The sequence below is a fragment of the Dendrobium catenatum genome, unplaced genomic scaffold (genome assembly GCF_001605985.2).
Source record: "Dendrobium catenatum unplaced genomic scaffold, ASM160598v2 fragScaff_scaffold_849, whole genome shotgun sequence".
In the NCBI taxonomy this organism is placed as follows: Eukaryota; Viridiplantae; Streptophyta; class Magnoliopsida; order Asparagales; family Orchidaceae; genus Dendrobium; species Dendrobium catenatum.
In genome coordinates, this window is record NW_021319311.1 from 219,314 (window position 1) to 238,499 (window position 19,186).

The window sequence follows — 19,186 nt, forward strand, 5'->3', positions numbered from 1 at the left end:
ATTTTATAGAAAAAATCTACTTATTACTGATACCTTTTTTTTTTCTTTTGGTAACTCAACGATTTTTCAATATGTAATTTTTTCCAGGCATATCATCTTTTCTATCCTGATATCTTTCCCAATTCTGCTTTTAAGTGTCTAAAGTAGGGACTTTTTTGTATTATACTGAAAATTGGTGAATATTTTAAGAAAGGACTAATATATATTAAAAATTTTTTGAAAAGACGCTTCATGGGAGATGGTTTAACAAGTAATATGATGAGATCATTATCATTTGATAATTGTTTCTAAGTCTTGAGCTTATATGGAGATTTAGTGGGCTTATTCTTTTGTTGTATAGAACCTAAAGATGTTGACTATGCTTGAATTTGTCTGATGTGTCATAAGAGTATTTCAAGATGAAAGATGTGAGATTCATTAAATTTATCTTCCATTAAGTTTCTCCCAATGAAGATGATTCGCGGGAAAAAAAACAATTATTCTTTTATCAAGGGTGACAACCTTTGAGGTAATTGAAGTCTTTTATGATGATAGGCACTGTCAGGATGATTTAATTGTACTATTTTTTAAGTGATTATATACTAAATATTTAATTGTTAGTTCAATTATTAAATCTAAACTATATATATATATAATGATAATATATGATAAATATATATTATGGAACTATGGGCTTCAGTTTTAACTTGGTATTAATTTGTTGGATATAATATAAAGAATGCACTCAATGCTTATGGAGGTAATTTTTTAGAGGAAGTTATTTGTGGGGAAAAAATTGTGATAAAATTAGCTAGTTGTGTAATTTATATTAAAGTTAATAAATAGATTTGTTACCCTATAAACATAGTGTAAAAGGCAAAGCCATGCCGTACACTTGGATGATGTCTCGGCTCTGTGGGGCATACACCTCATGGCCCAAACACTTATCCTGATCATCCTATGTCTTAATTTTTACCATCTTCTGCTCCAAAGTCGAGCCCTTGAAAGCCTAAAAATTTGCCTTTTCACTTTTACGTTTATTCTTTATAAATGTCACTTGAGATTCCTTGAAATCCCTTTTCATCTTAATCCAACAACCATCACATGAGCCTCAGTCTTCAATTTTGTTGAGGTTTTTACATTCTCACTTAGACATTTAGATTTAACATCATCACTGACTTTATGCCTGAATCATCTTCTTCACAAATTTCACATTTGAATTGTGCAGATAGGAATAATGGCATTTAAGTTTTGTGATTAATTTTAGAAATTAACTAGGCTGCTACAGTGTTTATCGCGAGTTCTCTAATTTTATTTTCTTGGATAATATATTGCAGATTCTGTGTATCTTGCTTTGTAAAGACCTTCACGTTTTGAAGGTATCTCTGCTGTCAAGGAATAGGAATTGATTTCTTGAGTACTTAAAATGGGCACAGCCAAAATCGCAAATGTTCCTCGCTACTCATTTTTCTTCCAAACTGAGCTCTACTCAGTGCAATCATTTATGAACATGCATGATGGATGTGCATATCCACACCACACATACTTATATATATAATATATACACACACAAAGAAGAGAGAGAGAGGGAAAATCTAACTTAACAACTTTATTCCAAAATTTTCCCAAACAATACATCACAATTATAGTCTCATATTTATAGAGATTTACGTTATTGTGGAATCGCAGGATCAACCTATCCCTAAAACGGACCAACACCTAACATAAACAATTGAAATTTAGAACGTCAATTTATTGTTAGAAACACTATCACTATATTTTGTTTTTTTTTTTTTTTTTCTACTTATTGCGGTCGTAGGCTTACATCTTTTTTTTAAATACCAGTTAGGATCTCTTAACCTCCTTATTTAGGATAGTTCCATCAATGATTCACTACAAAAACTTAACCCATATTTAGATACAGATCTACTGAAGTGGAAAGCTGGCAGCCCCCCACCCCATCCTAACTCTATTCGCTTTCCTTCTAACCTTCCAAGCCTTTAAAATTAGATTTCAATTTGGTTTTTGGTTACAAAGTTTATGTTATAACAATTTGAAGTCTGGTAGGCCTCTTTTGTAATAAAATATATTAGATGATTGTCAAGACATAGAGCGAATTTTGCTTAACTTTGTGAGTTTTGGTGAACACTCCATAATTTATTCAGAAACCTTTTCAAAAAACTGTGAGATTGAATTGAAATTCTGAAATACAAGTATAAACAAAAATTTAAGTTGGTTTTCGGCGCATTTTTTGCTAAAAATTGAGCTGAAGCCATCGAATGATACGACCATATATAATTTGCTGGCCAACCCTACTCCCCATTTCTCTCCTGTCTGCTCAGTATTTCCTCTCATTGCCCCTCTCTTTGTGTTTTACTTGAGGAGAAAGTAGTTTTGACCAAGGGTATTTTTGTTGTAATAAATATGATTTGTAAGCTGGCGTGTGAACATCTAGCGTTTGTAGGCTTGAAAGAGCTAATAGAGTCGAACACTTCACTATTGGACTACAAAATTAATTATATAGGAGACCTAAGGCTTGCATTTGGGATGGCTTTTACTGCTTCTTAAATAATTTTTTAGTACTAAAAAATTTTAATTTTTTTACTCCAAAGCTACTTTAAGAACAGTAAAAATCATTTTCAATGAAGCCAAAGTTTAAATACTTTTCAGGCTGTTTTAGGGGCATTTATACATCAGTTCTAAGCCCCAAATAATATATATATAATATATATAATCCATCTTCTTTTTAATATTATGTTTAATATTTATTGCTATATACATCAGAAGGGAAAATGACAAATAGTCCATTAACTCTTATTCATGATAAAAATCTCCAATTAAATATTAAAAGATCATTTGGTCCCTCAAGTCTTAAAAAGGAATCGAAGTAGTCCCAGGATGAGATTATCTCTTATTCCTTTTTAAAGAGCTGAGATATCAAAATAATCTTTTAATAATTAAGAATCATTTTAACCTTTCACATGGTTTAAATTGCGCAATATAGGCTGCCTGAGAGCCCGCCTTTTGCGGCAATATACCAGTAAAAAACACCTCGATGCTTACGCCTCGAGTTTTTTTTTGAGGCTTGCGCCTCAGCTTTGATAGGCCCGCTTTGAGGCCGTCTCGCCTCACGCATATATATTAAAACTACATAAATTTTGAAGTACAATGCCCGACATATGGACTCATATAGGAGATGAGGAAGGGGAGAGAGCCAGCTCCATCATAATTAATGGATTCAAATGAAGAACCCCTTATGATGTCAGTGCTGAGACTTATGAGTCTCTATGTGATATGTCATTGTTTTTATTTTTTTTGGAAATTTGAATTATATGTTAATGAAAGAATACTTGGATTTTGGAAAGAAGTAGAATTTTAAGTTGATTGAGACCATATTCATGTTGTCTTAGTATTGAGATATTTGATATTCAACTCAATAATCTTATGCCTTTTTAGTTAATATTCAACTTACGATCAGTAATATAAAAAATTTATCATTTTATTGTTACTACAATCTTTCGCATCTTCTAACGACATTACGCCTACAAAAAACACGCCACTTGAGGTTTACGCCTCGCTCACGACATGAAAAACGCTCAAACACACCGAACATACGCACTTATTAAACATTGACCCTTTCATAAAGAGTCAATGAACCATTTGACTCATTTCTTTTCTACTCTTAATGATAGTGGTTCACACATTAACAAGACCTTAAATACTTAATCAAACATTTGTTTGGAGGACTATCATCATTACCATCCAAAACTTAACTCTTTCAAAATTTCAACCTTCATATTAATCAATCAACTTAATCCAATGCACATCAGTCTCACCATTTTAGACACCTACTTATGAAAATGCAAGCAGGAAGGCGTCTACAGGATCTACCTGAGACGGTCGCTAAAGACCATCACCGCAGCCAGACGCTCGCAACACCCACATATCGCACCAGTTCAGCAAATATACAGGCGAGAACCACCCACCCCTCGAAACAACACTCCCACTTAATCGCGAAACAATCCTCACTCGACAGCTGCTGCACCGACCGTCCATCCTTCTAGTAGCAGCCCTTGCTTCAAGAATACAACACAAGAGGACGAAAGCACTAAGCCTAAGTTCCAACAGGAACAACCAAAGTGAAGATCATATACACACAAAGGCCACCAGAAGCCTTCTTTTGAAGATTAACATGTACTTGGTGTAGCCTCCTTTGGACAGGCATCAGAAGCCGAAAACAACACTGGCCTATGCAGGAAGCTGAAAAAAAGGAGTTTCCTGTATGTGGATGTACAGGAAGCTAGGGCGGGCTTCTTCTCCAAATAGTAATACGAACCTTCTTCTACTCTTCTTCTACGTCAAAGATTCACAACCAAAAACAAACACATGACGCTCTCCAGCTCAAGGACAGACTCTAAATGCTTTATTTACTTATGGTAGTATTATTGATGAACGCTGGCCCTTCTGTTTCTGGAGTGCATGAAATCTACGGCGTCATTCGGCCTAGTCTTAGGAGGTCAACTTCAGAGTCAATCGAGGCTTGGGATCGCACGAGCGGAACCGCGAACTGAAATACTGAACAACTATTCGGCGTCAACTCGAACCCGGACGCGTCTTTTAAAAACGGGCTCAGTCTTCGGAACCGAACACGACCCGATTCGGGTCCCGGCGTCAACCGACCCGGACGACGAATACGACCCGACAAAAAACAACAATAACAAAAATACAACAACCACAAATCAACAGCTGACCACAAAATGTTAGCTCTTTCGAGATAAAACTTGGTCAAATCTTAACGACTTCTCGCAGGAAAAAACGGGTCGAAAATCTAAGGTTTCGCGGTCAAAACAAGTTTTCGGTCAATTCGGTATACCTGCCCCGTAAAACCCAGAACTCGACCGGTTTAATAAAACGGGTTGATTTAGTCGAACCAAAACCTAGACCCATTCGCTGGGTTGACCTAACCCGATATTTTCCGAGTTGCGAGTATCCGGATCGTGTCAAAATTGACACCCCTAATTCGAGCCGGAATATATGGGTGAATCCCACCATGGTTTCTGTTAAGTTTTCTTCAGCACGAGAGGATCACTTTATGGACTGATTGGCGACCGACCATCATAGAGTGCTAAGAGAGAGAGATGACTTTTTATCACTCTTGTGACAATAGGAGAAATTATCTATACAGACGCATTGAGAAATGCAGCGAAACGTTTGAATTTGTTGCTCTTAGCTGCTTTTTTGTGATGCTTTTGCAAATTCAATAAAAAGGCAATCAAATACTTCATAAATGAATGCCCTTTTGTTGATTATTGCACAATGATATAAGCAAGAAGCAACAAAATTCAATTAGTTGGACATATGTTGCGCTTTAAATGCTCTTGTTGCGATTTGGCAAATACTTCAGGAAAATGGCAAAAATTATTCATCATAATTGCATACTACTTGCCATTCCAAATCTCGGAGATTACTTATTGTACCCCGGATCTCCAATATAGGGAATAATTTCTCATTACACTTAGGATACGTGCGATTTAGACAAATAACACCTGTAGTAACTTTCTCATTCCACAATACATAACATTATTAATATCGGCAAGTGCGAATTTCGGATAATTTTAGCTTAATGCTACTCAAGAAGAATAGAAACAATAAGTTGGAACAATAATAAATCTATGAGGTTGAAGATATAGATATTCTCTCTCCTGACTTCCACACTCAGAATAGCAAATACTCATTCCCTATCTGCAGAAACCTACAAATAGTAGCACTGTTCTCAGATATAATATTTTATTGATCTTTTCTCTTCTTCCTTCACTATCATCTTCACTTCCGATCACTTGTTAGTTTGTGAACCAAAGATATACAAAGGACTCTAACTAAAATTATACTCAGGTCATCTCCTACATTATTCACAGATGTTCATTCTATTCTCTATGTTCTATCGATGAGTGATTGACTTACGACACATATTTACTTCAATATATTTATTTATATTAATTTTTCTCTCTAGTTCTATTGTATCATGTTCCTATATTTGCGAGACTTAGCATATCCATAACACTTGTCAGTATGTATATTATTGTCGGTAATATTTAGATGACATATCAATTTAAGTGTACTCAAATTCATTTCCATACTTGGCGTCATATCATCTACATAAGAAACAACTATGAATTAAATTAGATCTCAAATTATGATGTTTGACATCTTATTGAAATGAGACCTTGCTCTGCCAAAGTCCACAATCCCCTCAATAGGTCAGTACTCCATCGCTAGTCTCATCATCTAGTCGTAATCTTACACTATGCGAGGATAATTCTATTCAGACAAAAAGCAATACACCAGGAATCTATCATCCTCTTGCAATGCTTCTAATGAAAAGCAATAACTAAGATATAAACACAATAAAATATCTATGATGCGTGAAATATTTTTTATGCTCACTATTGTGTGACCAAACTGCAACGAATGAGTGGGCAAACGTCTATATTTGGCAAAATTCGCAACAAAAGAGCAGTTGTAGGGATAAGCGCAACACATTATACTAAGCAACCAACCATACGGTGTTAGAAATCGAGGTTACTTTCAGCGAGTCTAGTCAAGCTACCTTCCAATCTGCCTATATCAAATGTATAAAACTTCAAGTTTGGTGCAACACTAATTATCAATCATATGAAAAAAAGTTGAGAACTTATAAGGAAATCATATGAAATTGAAGAAACTTATTTGATGAACTCTTTCCTATAAATTGACATATTGCAATGTAGAGGCCACACAGAACAAAAAACAGCTAAAGAGCAAATCCAAACTCTACGCAAACGTTTTCTCATGTCTGCACTGAAGTCGTCTGACTTTAGTATTATTAAAGTCATGAGCTGTTCTCGCTTGAATTCACAAGGAGTTGAAAAAAGTTCGTCTCCTCTCTTCCTTACGAGCGGATGACATAGATTTATGGTGGCTCACGCAGATGCACTATCAATATGAAGAATTCGCTGGTTAATTAGCTAAGAAATAAGTTAAAACCTGATACGGGCCCACGATTGTTTGGACACAATTCGACCGCACTTTATAATTTTCCCTTACAATGGATTTTCTGACATATTAAGCACGCATGGAAGCTCCCATTTCTATACATTTTTGAGAGTGACGATAATATTCATATTTTTAGGTAATGGTATCCAGCAATCATTATTACCCACTCGGGTACATATTCTCGCCTACAATTTTTAGCGTCTCAACTGCCGAGCGGCGAAGCAAATTCGTAGGTATACTATGGGCTTACATATGAAAGGAATTACAACTGCCCAATGAATTACCGGAAATGGTCTACGATCTGATAATGTGGACTGAGACCCATTATACCACACGATATTTAATAGCTAGGCTCGGGGTACATTGAGTATATAGTCACCAGGACAATGCCCTGCGTAAAAAAAGCCAGTAGTTACTTAGTGTACTATAGATCCGTCGGAAGCTCGATGATTAATCCCAATATTATATCTTCGCTAGTGTATTATACGACACTATTTTGATCTTCCTCTGCGAAAACTTGCTCATATGTGATCTCTTCCTCAGGGAACCATGTAGTTTGTAAACCAATATGTCCTATCGCTGCGTGTAAGAGAATCTTTTGCGATAGGTATTTGTTTGATATCCATCGGAGTTATTATTAATAGGCATCTTTTATATTTCGCTGTGTGAGGGTATAATGGGCTTAATCAAGTGATAGTTTGTGGGTCTATCTCATTAATGGGTTGGTGCTTTCCCTATTTACGCGTGGTGCAATTTGTCTGCTGCTTCTTTACTCTGCAGTGTTTGAGCTCCTCAAGGGATATCGAGATGGCTTCTAGGGATTGTCATCATGATGTCTTCTATGGATTTTTTTATCACTACTCGGTGGCGATTACCTCTCTGCTTATCGTAACTAGTATTCAAAATTATTGAACTTTGTATGACTCGAGGGTGTTTTTCATGATGGGTTGCATTCTGCTCTGGAATTCCTGGCATTTTCGGGGAGTTAGTTTTTACTTCCTTTATTGGAGGGGCCGATCGTGAATAACTGAAAGATGTATTGCGGGATAATTTTTGCTACTCTCGACTCGCCATTTTACGCATATCTCACTCAATATCCATTGAACCTCGATATCTATTTCCTTTCATTCTCATCCCTTAAGCGCTTATGTGCTGTGCGCTCGAAGATGATCCGGGATTTTTCAGAATTGCCACTCCCATAGAATTGAAAATACATGGCTACCCTTTAATGATGCCTGCTTTGACTCTTAAATACTCATTAGCTCTATGATAATGTAGGACATGCTCTCTAAGATTTCTTGGGTGTGTACGTCTCGGTTAATGGCCCTTGGTTGCGCTGTTGAGGCTTCATCACCTCTTCTATCATTGTGTGCACTGGACCAGTTGTCCAACTTTATTCAATTTATTTTATATTAATGCATTTGGACGCGATGTTAGTAATTTGAAATGGACATTGTTCAAGTTATTGTTTCATTGGCATCTACATATCTTCAAATTATTGCTTTCTCTATGTTTAATGTCTCTTTGAGAATAGAAGGAGGACACGTCTCACGTTTCTTCGTTTACACTATTCCTATATCTGTCAATAAGCATCCACTGGGAGACTTACCTCAGTGATAATCTTCCATTTTTTACTAGCTCTAATTTCCTTCAATCTTGCCTTATGGTCCTTATTCTCGCAGTCTAGTCTCTTTCAAATGGATTTCGATTGTGAATATGTACTCTAAATTGTTTATCTCTTCATAATAATGATATGGTCTTTCTCCTGGGTGTTGGCCTTTAGTTTGTATGATCATCGACATTGTGCTTTTATTAGTTAGTAGTGGTGTTTGCGAAGTAGTACAGATTCCCTTATCATTACACGTCCCGTTTGATTTCTGAAGCAGGCTCTTACTAGAAGAATATTAGTGTTGAACGTGTAGTAATTGCTTTAGGAGAGTTCGCTCGCTGAGGCAAGTCTCAGTTGTTACGTTAGGAAGGTTGGCATTTAGGTGTATCTTACGTGGCATTTAAATTGGATGATTTTGGTCAGAGGGCGGTTGTCGCCGTATTCTACTATTTTTTTAATATCTTAATATTTGGACTTATGTTGAACATGATAGCCAATTGTTGTGAGACTCTTGGCGCTCGAGACTGCTCGGCTCTATAGTTCTATGACAGGTATTAGTTGTAAATTCTTTTTTTCTTACCGAATATAAAGCTCTCTCGAGAGTTGATGTTGGGCCTCTTATGATTATGAGACTCGGACAACTTGTGAGTGTGCTTTGGAGATAATTTTCTCACAAATCCTGTATATTTGCGAGTGGAAAATCTTCTAATCTTGGTATTGCTAAGGCATTCGAGTAAAGTTTATAGAGATTATTTAATAATGTATCATTTTAGTAGTTTAGGAACTAGCTTAAAACCATAGTATAGATTTATGTGTTAGGTATGTCCAATATGTATGTGCATCTCTAGGGATACTTCGATGCTCATAGGTTTTTTTACTGTATATAATTATAATGTAATTTTTTGTCTCTGATTTCTTTTTATTTCCTAATAATTCAGAATAGCTTCGTTACATGAAGGCAGAATGTTTAAGAGGTCCTTGTGATAATGGTGAAGCTCCATCAATCCAAAAAAGGGACTTGTTGAGGCGTTTACTTAAATTTTTATAATCTCTCAAAATGGTTTCTGCACATTGGAACCTCTTAATGAAGTATGTCAATGTTGGTTTTAACTATAGTTTGCGTATTATCGACCAGGTATGAGCGATATTTACAATCAGAGCGAGGTCGCTATATAATCACTCAATGGCCGATTATAGAGGCTGTTATAGAGCCATTCAAAATACAACAATATGAGAAATAGTTAAAAGTGAGAACTATAAGAATAGGACTCAATAGATCATTTTGTTACAATGCTACCTGATTTGGGATCTATTATATATTAACCAATGGCTCTGTTTATATCCTATATCAATGTTAAAGACATAAAAACAAAAAATTGTCGATTTTAGTGCAAAAATCATCCTAATCAGAACTCCTCAATTTTTGCGTCAAATCTTAAATATTCATACATTACACAAAGCTATCATTAGTATGGTTAGTTAAAATTATAGAATTGTTACAATTTATATTCATATCAACACATTATACTCTATAAATGTTATGCTGAAGGATCTATAAACTTTTATATTAATATGCGAGAGAATTACAATCAATACCTTATAAAAAGATATCACTCCTTATTTTTCTATATAATTCACACAATTTTTATATATTACTTCTTATTCATTATTTACAATAAACTAACTCAATTCTCATAGAACTTTCCATACTAGATTTAAAAAAATTAAATAAAAAAACAACATATATATCCCGTATCACATAAAAAAGCATTCAAGATTTTAATTAGTACGTCAAAGTGTTTATTTTCATTAACTTTCAGAATCTCTCTATATTTAATATTAATTATCCCATCTCAAAGATTTCCTAATTTGAGCTTGACTTACTATAGCTCACTAATGTTCCATAAAAACAATTTACTTAAGAAAATATCTTATATAGATGAGAAAAATGATCGATCTTACACACTTTCGACCTCACTAACCCCTTACTCATACCCATATTTTATGAGATAATTTCCCATATTTCAAATGAATGTTTCACAGTTCAATTTTAAGCTTTTTTATTTTTCACATCCTCATCGTGGTACAATATACTACCTACTCACTTACACCTTTTATTGATATATGATTATCTTAAAAAATATTAGGTTTCCTACATAAATAATATTGCGAATAGACACAGCAGTAGACGTATGAGTGAGTGCCTCAAATATAGCGGTATATACTTCATATAATCAAATAGTTGGTGAAGAGCGCTCAAATGACCTTCTAATTAAATATAAAAATAAACTTCGATATCCAATATAAGTAGAACCGCAGATGAAGCATCTTGTGATACATGACATATGCAACATAATAGGCACGTCGCAGCTCATATGACAACTATCTTAGCGTATGGCCTCTCCCATAACATTGCGTGTCTCAAATTTTAATATAACTCTCCTACTGGATGCGTATAAGAGGCTACTAAGAAATGAATATTTTCTATACTTAATTATTTATGTTATGTTCAACATTAAGTCATTTAACATAGGATTATTATATTCTGATAGGACAATCAGGAGACTATCATTACCTATATGAAATACGTTATGTATGTTCGACACAACATTAATTAAACTTTCATCATTCCGACTGTTCAGATCTATCCTATCTGTGGCTCTTCGTATCTGTCCAGCCTGATATCAATGGTTATTAAGCTATTTACCTCCAAACAATGATATCGGTATCGAAAGAAAGTACTTAGCAACTTATAATATAAGAGATATTTTAGCATTCTATGCAACATGATAAATATTAATGTGTCATCTTATTTTATGACTAATAAACACTTTTATCATGCAGTACCTTTATGAATGGTTTACAACCTAGGCTAAGAAACCACATTATAAAAAATCAACTATTTAGTGAAGCAAAATCATAATATATTATAACATATATTTCCCTATCAAATAGGAAGAATGACCTATTCGATATGAATCTTTAATGCATTTTAATTTATTTATTTAACCATATACCAATAGTATCTATACCATGATTAAGGGCTAGCTTATTTCATTTTTATTTATTATAGAGACACATTATGGACACAAACTGCGGCACGAATGTGGATGTACATATTAAACAACTGCCAAATAATTTCCAGTACTTGGTAACAAGAGATTAGTCTCAAACTACATTTCACAATTTTGCACTATCATACTGAGAGATAGAAAACATGATATTTTTTCTAATTTTCATTACACTTAATTTTAGAATCATTATATTTGATGTAAAATTAGTTCTGATACTTATTATTATGTTTATTTGATCTCATCAAAGATAATCCTTCCAAACTTGTGAACTATTTTATTAAGAATTGTCATACTTCAATATGAAATACTAAGTAAGAAAAATGGCACTTTTCCTCATAAATAGTATTAGCTCTCAAATGCTCTCCTCCTTTAAAAAGAATATTATCATTTATAGTGAATAAATAGTGAAAAATTTAATATTTAAAATGTATTTTAGGTTTATATCCATTTAATTATTCATAGGATATTCTTCTATACACTTTCTTTTTAATATTTTATCGCTCATGTTCACGTGGGAAGTCATTTTAACACTAATCAGATTAATTTGAAGTTTTTAAGAACCGCACTCACAACTTATTACTACAATACGAAATATTTTATTACCAATTCTCATATTCTCTAAACATTATCCTACTTCTCTTCTCTGTACAAAATATACTCTATCTCGAATACTAATATCGTTCCTACTATTAGTTAAAAATTTCCCAAAAAAAAGAAAGGAGTGCAAACTGTAGAGAGATACCACTAATAGCGAGAAAACGACAGAAACATACAAGGATCAAATTGACGCTGAATCGCAAGGGGGCATTCTACATAGTAGTAAGAGCCAACCATCTACCTAGTGCACAACACTGATGAATTTATATTTTATGAATAGAGACAGTCTATAGTCTCTTATGATTTTAATATTATGTGTTAGACTCATCTTCTCAACCTCTCTGATAGCTAGCTAAAAATGAACTAAGAGCGCAACAAACCATTATGTGCAAGCTCTGCTTATGCACACTACCTCTGAAGCGTTTCAAACATATATATTTCTATACACTCACTCCCCCAGATGTTATTTCTTATAGAGCTTTACATAATATACAATTGACTGTACATTTTTACACAAATATATTATCAAATTCCCAAATCTCAACAGTCATCTTGACAAAAGTTATCAGAATAAATTTGAGCAGTTACACCCCAACAAAACTCACAAAAGTTTAAGCAAAATATTCCTCACCTAATAGTCCATGAACCACATCCCAACATAACTAATATTATGAGCACCCTGACCAGACTTCAATTGTCTTATAACAAAACTTTGAAACCAATAAAACCCAAATTGAAATCTAATTTTAAAGGCTTGAGAGGATAAAGGAAGAAAAAACGAATAGAGTGTAGATGGGGTGGGGGGCTGCCAGCCTCCACTTCAGTAGATCTGTACCTAAATATGGTAAAGTTTTTAGTGAATCATTTGAACTACTCCTAATAAGAGGTTAAAGAGAATCCTAACTGTATTATAAAAAAAGATGTAAAGCTACGACACCCGCAATAATACGAAAAAAAAACAAAAAACCCACACAAAAAACACAAATAATAGTAAGTGTTAACATAAATGTGACGTTCTAAATTCACATTCATCCTGTTATGTATAGGTGTGGTCAGCTCTTTAAGAAGGTTGATCCTCGAACTTACCCAACATAAACGTAACATCTCCATCAATAAAATCAAGAGACTATATATGTGATCGTATTGTTTGGAGAAAATTTGAATAAAGTTCTTAAGTATAAGATTTCCCTCTCTCCTCTCTCTTCTGTGTGGTATATAAAAATATCACTATACTATTGTGTGGTCCGATTATGGCAACATCTCCTCCATGCATGTCTCAAAACGATTGCACTGATAGAGCAAGTTTTTGGAAAAACATGATACGACGGAAATTTGCCAGTTTGGTGGTGCCATTTAATACTCAAGGAAATCAATGTTCTATTACTCTGACACAGACGCACTACTCTTCAAAACGTGACAGTCTTACAAAGCAAGCAGACAAAGAATCTGCAAACATAATACTCCAAAGAAAAAAAATTGAGAACTCCATAAACATCCGTAGCCAGACCTAGTTAACTTTCAAAATTAACACACAACCATAAACTCCTTATCTCCTATCTGCACAATTCAATGTAAAATTTGTGAAGAAGAATGATCAGGCATAAAAGTCAGTGGATGAATTGTTAACATCTAATGTCCTAACAGTTCTGAGAATGTAAAAACCTCAACCAACAATTGAAGACATGCAGAGGCTGCAGCCTGTGCTAGGTTGCTCTGGATTAAGAACCCTGAAAAAGGCCGCACATCCCAAAGGAACCTACATGTCACACTTTAATAAGATAAAAACGTAAGTAAAACAGGCCATTTTATAGGCTCTGCAAGGCTCGACTTTGGAGCAGAAGATGGTAAAATTTAAATAGGATGGATCAGCGATAAGGATCACTGGCCCACTGAGGTGCCTATGCCCCAACCAAGCCGAGACATCAATTCCCAAGCAGTGTCCATGGCCTGCCTTTCATACACTATGTTTATAGGGTAACAAATCTAGATTATAATATAACTTTAAACTAAATACACAAACTACTAATCATTTTATCAATTTTTTCCCCACAATAACTTCCTCTAAAATTACCCATAAGCATGGGGTGGCAATTCTCTAAATATATCTCAGTATCCACACAACATATACCAAGTTACAAAACTGCAACCCTATAGTTTTCATCAATATATATTTAGTCATATATTACCTCGCAACTATCACTAATCAGTCATATACTACCGTAATAATATATAATACTAATATATAATACATATATATTAATAATAGATATATATATATATATATATATATATATATATATATATATTACCACACTAAAAAATAGTACAATTATAATCATCCTGACATCCTATCACTAAAAGACTCAATTACCTCAAAGGTTGTCACCTTGATAAAAGATCAATTTTTTTTTCCCGAACTCATCTTCATTGGGAGAACCTTAATTGGAAGATAAATTTAATGAATCCTCCATCTTTCATCTTGAAATCTCTATGACACATCCCAACAAATTCAAGCATAGTAACTCTTTAGGTCTATACAACAAAGAATAAGCCCAACTAAAATCTCCAATAAGCTCAAGAATTAGAACAATTATCAAATGATAATGATCTCTCATCATTACTTGTATACCATCTCCCATGAACGTCCTTTCAAAAAATTTTAATATATATTAGTCCTTTCTTAAAAATATCACCAATTTCAGTATAATACAAAAAATCCTACTTTAGACACTTAAAAGCAGAATTGGAAAGATATCAGGATAGAAAAGATGAATGCCTGGAAAAAATTACATTTGAAAAATCGTTGAGTTACCAAAAGAAAAAAAAAAGTACAGTATAAGTAGATTTTTTCTATAAAATAAAGAGCAAAAAGTAGTCTGGAACAACACAAAATAGGCTTAGAAGCCAAAGAATATACTTAATCCTATAGAATTGACTACCAAAAAATTATGCTGCTCATATTATAAAAATGAGTAAAATTGGCATTATAATTTCTCTAGCTGTTAATTTTAGATGGCCAATGCACTAATATAATGCGAAGTATATTTTCTAACATAGAGATGTTGAAAACTCATTTTGAAGTGCATTAAAGATGAAGATCAAAAAATGCTTTTATTAGAAGATAGATATTCAACAAAGATAGATGAGATATTTTGATAAGCTTTTCAATAATTAACTTTAGTGACCTTAGCATCATGAATGAAAATAAAAAAAAAATTATTTTTATCGGCGCAATAGTAAAACCGAAGTTAGAGAAACTTTAAAGAAAATGAAGTGCGGAGAAATTATTGGATTTGATGATATTTCAATAGAGGTATGAAAATGCTTAGGAGATCAAATTTTTTATCTTACGAAAATTTTTAATATTGTTTTGAAGACAAAAGATATCAGATGAGTGGAGAATGAGTGTGTTAATTCTTATTTTTAAGAATAAAATTGATGCACATAATTGTGCAAATTATAGAGGCATTAAGTTAATATGTCATACTTTAAAACTATGGGAGTGAGTTATTGAGCATATGTTACAATGTGATACTAATGTTTCTCAAAATCAATTTGGATTCATGCCGGATAGGTATATTATGGAAGCTATACATTTATTGAGAGGTTTGATGGAGAAGTATAGAGAGAATATGAAATATTTACATATGATATTTATTGATTTAGAGAAAGCATATGACAAAGTTCGAAGAGAAGTTCTATGGAGAGTTCTAGAAAATTAATGGGTTAATAATGCTTATATTTAATTCATAAAGGATATGTATGCATGAGCTATTACTTCTTCAAACATAAGGTGGTTTGACTAAGTATTTTTCCTATCTCAATTAGATTACATCAAGGATCATCCCTAAGCCCATAACTTTTTTTCTTTAGTCATGGATGTTCTTACTAGACATTTGTAGGAGGATGTACCCTAGTCTATGCTTTTTGTTGATGATATTTTCTTGTTGAAAAGACTAGAGAGGGAGCTGAAGGAAAACTTCAATTATATAGGTCAACCTTAGATTCTAATGGTTTTCATTTGAGTAGATCTAAAATCGAATACATGGAATGTAATTCTAGTAGTAATAGATATAGTGGGGGGATTATGACTTTGGGCGATCAAGTTATTAATAAAAGTACACGTTTTAGATATCTCGAGTCTATTGTTCAGAGAGATGGTGAAATAGATGGGGATAATATTAGTAGAATTCAAGTTGAATGGTTGAAGTGGAGCTGTGGAGGAATGCATTGGGCTTGTTGTGTGATAGAAAAGTACCCCTCAAACTTAAGGGAAAATTCTATAAGATGGTGGTGAGATCTATAATGCTTTATGGTGCAGAATGTTGGTCATTAAAAGAGTAGCATAATATTAAGTGTTGCAGAGATGAGCATGCTTAGGTGGATGAGTGGCTTTACTCTTAGAGACAGAATACCAAATGAGCATGTATGTAAAAAGGTTGGAGTAGCTCCAGTCGTAGATAAGATTAAAGTGAGCCACCTTAGATGGTGTGGTTACATAAAGCGTCGGACTTTCGATGACCTAGTTAGGAGAGTAGATGTATTGATTTGACTTATGTTGTTAAGAAAGATAGAGGTAGACCTAAAAAGACATGGTTAGAAAATATTAGAAACGACCTTTTTTTATTAGATTTAAATGAGAATTTAACTCTTAATATGACACAATGGATAAAAGGATTCATGTAGCATACCCCATGTAGTGGAATAAAGGCTTGATGTAATTGTTGTATAGAAGAGATGTTGAAGATGCCTATATGGATCAACCACCATGATTCGATAGCTCCTTAAAGAACAATGTATGAAAATTAAAGAATGCATTATATGGACTTTAACAATCCCCAAAACATGGTTTGGCATATTTACAAAATCCATGACTAGGGCTGAATATAAACAAAGCCAAGGAGATCATAAACTCTTCATAAAGCATTCTATCGATGGCAAACTTTCAATCATCACTATCAATGTTAATGATTTAATTGTTACAGGTAATGACAATAAAAAAAAGAAGACTCTTAAGAAGAAAACTTATTGAAATTTTTAGGATTAAAAAGTCTGGTGAAGTAAAATACTTTTTTATTATCAAAGTTTCTCGATCAGAGCAAAGAATGTTCCTCTCAGTCAAAAATATCATGGATATACTGAAAGAAATAAAAATGACTGACTGTAAATCTTATGAAACTCCAATAAAACAAGGTCAAAACTTGGACGTACATAAAAAAGGGACAAATGTATAAATGGGAAAATATCAAAGATTAGTTGGAAAACTAATCTATCTATCTCACACCCATCCAGACATAACATTCATTGTAAGTCTCATTAGTCAATTTATGTACAAACCCAAGGAGCCTCCCTTTAAGTTACTTATAGAGTATTCAAATAGCTTAAATCAAGTCGCATAAAATAAATTTTTTACAAAAAGAAATATATGTTACAAATTGAAGGATATACTAACGCAAACTATGCAAGATCACCAATGAACATAATATCCACTTCAAAAAATTGTATGTTTTTTTAGGAAACCTCATACAATGAAGTAGTAAGAAACAATCTATCGTTTCAGAACAAGTGCTGAATCTAAACCAAGGGAAATTGCTTAAGATATATATGAGCTCCTTTAGATCAAAATGATTATAGAAAACTTATAAATTAGGTGGGAAGAGCCAATAAAAATATACTGTGATAAGAAATTTGTCATCAATATTGCTCCTATTCCAATACAACACGAGTGCACCAAACATGTGGAGGTGGATAGTAATGTCATTAAAAAGTTACTGGTAAGTGTGTTAATACGCACTCACCATATATACTAACAAGGAGTCAACTTGCTAACATATTCACTAAATAATTCAGCAATCCCACATTCAATAATATCATATGTAAACTTGGAATTGTTGATCTATATCAATCAATTTGAGGGAAGTGTTGAAGACCACGTGTAAGACCCCGCTCCTTGGCCTCCTTCACACATCCAGGGCCAATCCGCCCTAGGGTTGGAATCTGTGGATCCTACTATGCTACCAATCATAACATGGATCCTTGAGCACACAAATTGAGAAGCTTAGCCATCAGATCACGTCTCCCTCAACCCTTAGATTGCAATCCATGTACTCAACACATAACTGCCGACCCCTCGCCCCTGCGGCCTTTGTCACACTTCTAAGGCCCATCCACCCTAAGTTTCGAATCTATGGATCATACTATGTTACCAATCATAACATGGATCCTTAATCAAAATAGATTGAAAAGTTTAGCCATTGGATCATCATCTCCCTCATAGCCCTTAGATTGCAATCCATACACTCCTCTCCTCCACATACTCATCATTGTAATATACGTAAAGTAATTTTTATAATTCTAAGGTAAATGAAGTCTTTGTAAATTCACTTTTGCAAGTAAATAAATATTTTTCTTATTTCTTGAAGGATGCAATTAATATTTAAGATTCATACATCCAATAAATAACTAAGGATAATTTGCAGTTGCAAGTAATTGGACTGTGCCCTTTTTATTTGTTAAGAAAAAATATTGCCCAAAGCTCTTGAATAAATTTGTTGAAGCAAACTATAACATTTATCACCATTAAGTCGACAAATCAGCAATAATAAGCTTATGAAGTGCAAAAACTCATTTTATTGAACAGTTTCATGTTGGGTCTACGTTAAGGATGATACATGTGCCATTTAAACAGAAGTATGGTAAAAATTAAGGAAAATGCGGGGATGGAAGGTAGATTTTAAGATTAGGGTGGGTAAGCCGGAAAGAGCACGAGGGTGGTGTTCCTAATTGGTGGAAGAAAGGCAAGTGTGGGACGATTTTGTACATAATTAGTGGAGTAAGTGTGCGTGTCCTCTGTTCATGCTGAGATATATTTTAGGAAAACCTCTCCTATTCAGAC